Genomic DNA, 6000 nt, shown 5'->3' with positions numbered 1-6000 from the left:
GTAAAAAAATGCTACCTAAAAATGTATGTTCCCAAAGCAAGCAAAACATTCACTTCCATTTAAAAAACGTTCAGTTTTACCAGTCGTATGGCTTCGTTCCCAGAACCAATGGGTAACCAAAAACGTACTTTCTCACAACTTCCTAGGATCCGAATGTGCTAGCTGGGACACCCGAAAAATGTGTGCGCACACACCCGCGCACACAGACACACTGATGGGGTGTGTCTGTGTAAACCAGCAGTGTGCCGTGTGCCATATATATGTTAATTAACTGCATACAAAAATGCCCCACCTCTCACTCCAGACCTACTAGGCCCAGACCAACCAAACAGAAGATATGGTTTCAGAGGCAGCCTGTCTCTGGGATTTCATGCTAAAACACAGACATGCAGTACATACAGACCATATTCATATACACTACCGGTCAAAAGTTTGGACAGACCTTCTCATTCTAGGGTGTTTCTTTATTTTTACTATTTTCTACATTGTAGAATAATAATGAAGACATCAAAACTATGAAATAACACATGTGGAATCATGTAGTAACCAAAACAAGTGTTAAACAAATCAAAATATATTTTATATTTGAGATTCTTCAAATAGCCACCCTTTGGCTTGATGACAGCTTTGCACGCTGATTGTCCGTAGAGCTTCGAGACAGGATTGTTTTGAGGCAAAGATCTGGGGGAGGGTACCAAAGAATGTCTGCAGCATGGAAGGTCCCCAAGAACACAGTGGCTTCCATCATTCTTAAATGGAAGAAGTTTGGAACCTTCAAGACTCTTTCTAGAGCTGGCCGCCCGGCCAAACTAAGCAATCGAGAGAGAAGGGACTTGGTCAGGGAGGTGACCAAGAAACCGATGGTCACCAAAATAAGGATAAAATAAAAATGAATAAATAAATGATGAATTACACTTTGGATGGTGTATCAATGTATCACCCAGTCATTACAAAGATACAGGCGTCCTTCCTAACTCAGTTGCCGGAGAGGGAAAAAAACATTTAGGGATTTCACCGTGAGGCCAATGGTGATTTTAAAATGGTTACAGAGTTTAATGGCTGTGATTGATAGGAGAAAACTGAGGATGGATCAACAACATTGTAGTTACTCCACAATACTACCCTAAATGACAGAGTGAAAAGAAGGAAGCCTATACAGAATACAAATATTCCAAAACATAATTTAGTTATTGTGTGTGTGTGTGTGTGTGTGTGTGTGTGTGTGTGTGTGTGTGTGTGTGTGTGTGTGTGTGTGTGTGTGTGTGTGTGTGTGTGTGTGTGTGTGTGTGTGTGTGTGTGTGTGTGTGAAGTCGAAGAGCAAGACGTCAGGGTCACATTCTCCCTCTAACCTCTATTGTGGTTAGAACCCCAGAAACCAGGTGTACACCACCACCTACTGGCCTGATCCAGAACCTCACCTCTCTACTGGTTTGATCCAGAACCTCAACTACCTACTGGCCTGATCCAGAACCTCACCTCTCTACTGGTTTGATCCAGAACCTCAACTACCTACTGGCCTGGTCCAGAACCTCACCTACCTACTGGCCTGATCCTGAACCTCACCTAAATACTGGCCTGGTCCTGAACCTCATCTACTTACTGGCCTGGTCCAGAACTTCACCTACCTACTGGCCTAATCCTGAACCTCACTTACCTACTGGCCTGATCCTGAACCTCACCGAAATACTGGCCTGGTCCAGAACCTCGCCTACCCACTGGCCTGATCCTGAACCTCACCTACCTACTGGCCTGATCCTGAACCTCACCTACCTACTGGCCTGATCCAGAACCACACCCACCTCCTGGCCTGGTCCTTAACCACATATTGGCCTGGTCCTTAACCACACCCACCTACTGATCTGGTCCTTAACCACACCCACCTACTGGCCTGGTCCTTAACCACACCCACCTACTGGCCTGGTCCTTAACCACACCTACCTACTGGCCTGGTCCTTAACCACACCCACCTACTGGCCTGGTCCTTAACCACACCCACCTACTGGCCTGGTCACGAACCACACCCACCTACTGGCCTGGTCCTTAACCACACCCACCTACTGGCCTGGTCCTTAACCACACTCACCTACTGGCCTGGTCCTTAACCACACTCACCTACTGGCCTGGTCCTTAACCACACCCACCTACTGGCCTGGTCCTTAACCACACCTACCTACTGGCCTGGTCCTTAACCACACCCACCTACTGGCCTGGTCCTTAACCACACCCACCTACTGGCCTGGTCCTTAACCACACCCACCTACTGGCCTGGTCCTTAACCACACCCACCTACTGGCCTGGTCCTTAACCACACCTACCTACTGGCCTGGTCCTTAACCACACCCACCTACTGGCCTGGAACCCAGAAGTGCTGAAAAAGCGCTGTTAACTTTGGATTCAATTTCCTTAATGGCATAATTAATTAGGCTAAACACTGAGAGAGACTTCTGAAATGGGCCTAACTGCAGAAGCACCGGGGTATAATCACCTAGAATTCATTTCAAAGACCACATTACAATGATAGTCCAATATAACTATAAGTGTTTTTTTTAATAAAAGACCCTTCAGTATAAATGATCCAGATCTAAAATGAATTCTACACAGTCGTATATTATGGTTAGTGAAGCCACTTTAACACTTTAAGTGTAGAGACTTATTTAAATCTACATTAAACACAAAACAAGAAAGTATTTGGAGAGTTTGAAGTGTGTAATCCACAAACACTATCCAACCCATCCAACCCATCCAACCCATCCAACCCTAGCAGAGAGACGAGCAGAGAGGCGAGCAGAGCGGTGAAACCACTGAGTAACATTACAAACACCATCCAACTCATCCAACCCATCCAACCCATCCAACCCTAGCAGAGAGACGAGCAGAGAGACGAGCAGAGCGGTGAAACCACTGAGTAACATTACAAACACCATCCAACCCATCCAACCCATCCAACCCATCCAACCCATCCAACCCATCCAACCCTAGCAGAGAGACGAGCAGAGCGGTGAAACCACTGAGTAACATTACAAACACTATCCAACCCATCCAACCCATCCAACCCATCCAACCCATCCAACCTTAGCAGAGACACGAGCAGAGAGACGAGCAGAGCGGTGAAACCACTGAGTAACATTACAAACACTATCCAACCCATCCAACCCTAGCAGAGAGACGAGCAGAGCGGTGAAACCACTGAGTAACATTACAAACACCATCCAACCCATCCAACCCATCCAACCCATCCAACCCATCCAACCCATCCAACCCTAGCAGAGAGACGAGCAGAGCGGTGAAACCACTGAGTAACATTACAAACACCATCCAACCCATCCAACCCTAGCAGAGAGGCGAGCAGAGCGGTGAAACCACTGAGTAACATTACAAACATGGTCGCTGCAGTCAGGAGCTTAAATGAATACAGCTCCCCTTAAACCTCACGACGAAGCCAAAGCAGATCAACACACTGGTCCCCCATAACCACACGAGAGGTATCAACACATTCAACTCACCCTGATACTAAATGGTAGGGCTCGGACGGTACCCGTATCGCAATATGTTTTCCCATGGCAGAAATGAAAACACGAAGCAGACCAAACTCTTTGGTCCCCTAAAAACTTGCTGTATGTAAAATATTATGTGCTATATTATATATATTATATATATACTGTAGCTTGGAAAATAAATACATATGACTTTGGATGACAACATAATGATGTCTGTTTCCAACATCAGGGCTGTTTTCTTAAGGAAGATGTATCTGCTTCGCGTTTCCTTTGCTTGCCGCACTCACTAACTGGTCACCACTGCTTAGATGGGTTTTTAACTCCCAATCCCTTCCTTTTCTCAGATGGTGTGTGGACTGCTAAAGCCTTCTGAGTAGGGCCACTGACACTAGCAGAACCAGCATAGACAGACAGGAGGGAGAAGGGGAAAAAATGTGTCTTACCTTGACATATTCACCCTGGCTGTCTGTTGGGTCCATGTGGCTGTTTTGAAGAGGACAGAGAGAATTGTATCAATATATTATTAGTCCAATGTGTGCAGAATGAAGACTGATAACCCTATACTGTGCTATATACAATAAGCCTATTCCCCATGGAGGTGGTACAGGGTGTTTAACATGCTTTACATCAGGGGATAAGAGATCACATAGCATGCTTCATCGTGGAGGAGGAGTATGAGCCCTCAAATCTCAAGGTCTCCAGAACATTACCACATAACTCACACTTTGCATAGAGAGAGACCAAACATCAAGGCCCCACGGTGGAGCTGGGAGGAGACATACGTTATAGGCCCCATGATGCAGCTGTAGCCCCCACAGCGCAGCTAGATCATATAACCCTGCCCATCAGAGAGGGTAATTACATGCCCACTGAGGACAGAGTTTCAAAACCCTGTTATTTCTCACAGTCCACACACACTCGCTCACACATACATACACACAGCCAAACACTCACGGACATGCATATACACACACACACACACACACACACACACACACACACACACACACACACACACACACACACACACACACACACACACACACACACACACACACACACACACACACACACACACACACACACACACACACACACACACACACACACACACACACACACACTAAATGTCCTGGTTCCCACAGCGGAGTTGTATGCCCAGTCAGTCATATTACATTACATTTCAAAAGCCCTATGGCGGAGCTACATTGCACATGTTCACTGTGAAACAAGATCAAAGAATCCCATGACAGAGCAGAGCAGGGCAGGGCAAGAATGGGAATCTGATAGGCCCTGTGGTGGAGGCATGGATCTTGACTGGGAATGTTATATAGGCCCCACGGTGGAGCTTGATTACATTCCACATCATAGGCAAAAAGATAGATAAACTTGGATTTTTCTGCAAGGACATATAGAGGATATACTACTAGATACTACCCACCACAACTGAACCTTCACTCCAAATGAAAACCTACAACCTGATTTTGGACAAAATGACATGCTACTGCTATCTAAGATCCTTATTTCCAAGATATATACAGCAAATGAACTGGCAAACCAACGATTAGCAAAAGAAGCACAAAAATCCTGAAAACACCATGCGACCTGGAATTGAGTGAGTAATGTTCAGTCTGAAGCTACTTTTAAAGCCAAGAAGAAAAATGATATATTTTACTTTATAAGTACTGAATGCTAAGTTAAGGCTACCAAGCTTGCTAGGACAGAACAGATCCAGCTGCAACTTCAATTTCCACTGAGGTGTGAAGTGAGAGTTGTCAAAGCCCTTGAGCCCAACAATGGCAGGAGAGTTTCACAGCCTCCCCCAGCCATATGCAGAAGCCTTAGAAGCCCCCTCTATCTGTGCATGGGTCATTACAATACAGTAGCCACTGGATTCATCTCTATTTTGAACTGATAAGCAGCCAGGACACTTCAAATGTAAATTACCTCAATAAGAAACAATATTTTTGAATTGATCACATCAGAAGATATCCCTCCTTGCAATCTCCAAAATACAACAGCCACAGGACAACTTTGTTTGGACGTCGTAAAGGACCATTTGCCGAAACTGAAGAGATATAGCTAGCTAACAACTTCCTTTTCCACATGGAAAAAAATGGTGGACAGAGACTTGCTAGCTACATTAGCTGGGATTTTCTACAATGAATATGCCTCCCGAAAAAAGTTACTGTACTTTACATTACTATTCATATTTTTGACCCATTTTACTTTTACTTCACTACATTCCTAAAGACAATTATGAACTTTTTACTCCATATATTTTCCCTGACACCCAAAAGTACATGTTACATTTTGAATGCTTAGTAGGACAGGAAAATTGCTTAATTCCCACACTTATCAAGAAAACATCCCTGGTCATCCCTACTGCCCCCTGGGAGATATGTATACGGTCTATAGCTAAAAAAGTAATACTAAGTGTATGTTGTGTAGTAAGCTGTTAGTAGTCCATGTGCCTCACCCTAATAATTTGGTCCTTCCCTCT

General features: G+C 44.8%; 1 protein-coding gene and 1 long non-coding RNA gene across 2 annotated transcripts in view; both read right to left on the bottom strand.

Moving 5' to 3' along the window:
- Window positions 1-1199: 1199 nt before the first annotated feature.
- Window positions 1200-2743, bottom strand: LOC127906395 (uncharacterized). The gene is made up of 2 exons (XR_008061190.1): window positions 2113-2743; window positions 1200-1996 (listed from the first exon to the last, which is right to left on the bottom strand). It is a non-coding gene; the product is annotated as an uncharacterized LOC127906395 (long non-coding RNA).
- A 1013-nt stretch (window positions 2744-3756) lies between these two features.
- LOC127906391 (uncharacterized) overlaps window positions 3757-6000 on the bottom strand; it is a 31252-nt gene continuing 29008 nt past the window's right edge. Inside the window, exon 2 of the mRNA XM_052458436.1 lies at window positions 3757-3980. The gene's annotated coding sequence lies outside the window, so the exon portion shown is untranslated. The remainder of the gene's footprint in view (window positions 3981-6000) is intronic.

This window comes from Oncorhynchus keta, chromosome 12 (genome assembly GCF_023373465.1).
Source record: "Oncorhynchus keta strain PuntledgeMale-10-30-2019 chromosome 12, Oket_V2, whole genome shotgun sequence".
Classification (NCBI taxonomy): domain Eukaryota; kingdom Metazoa; phylum Chordata; class Actinopteri; order Salmoniformes; family Salmonidae; genus Oncorhynchus; species Oncorhynchus keta.
The sequence above is the reverse complement of the archived record's forward strand: the minus strand, read 5'-3'. Positions and strand labels throughout refer to the sequence as shown.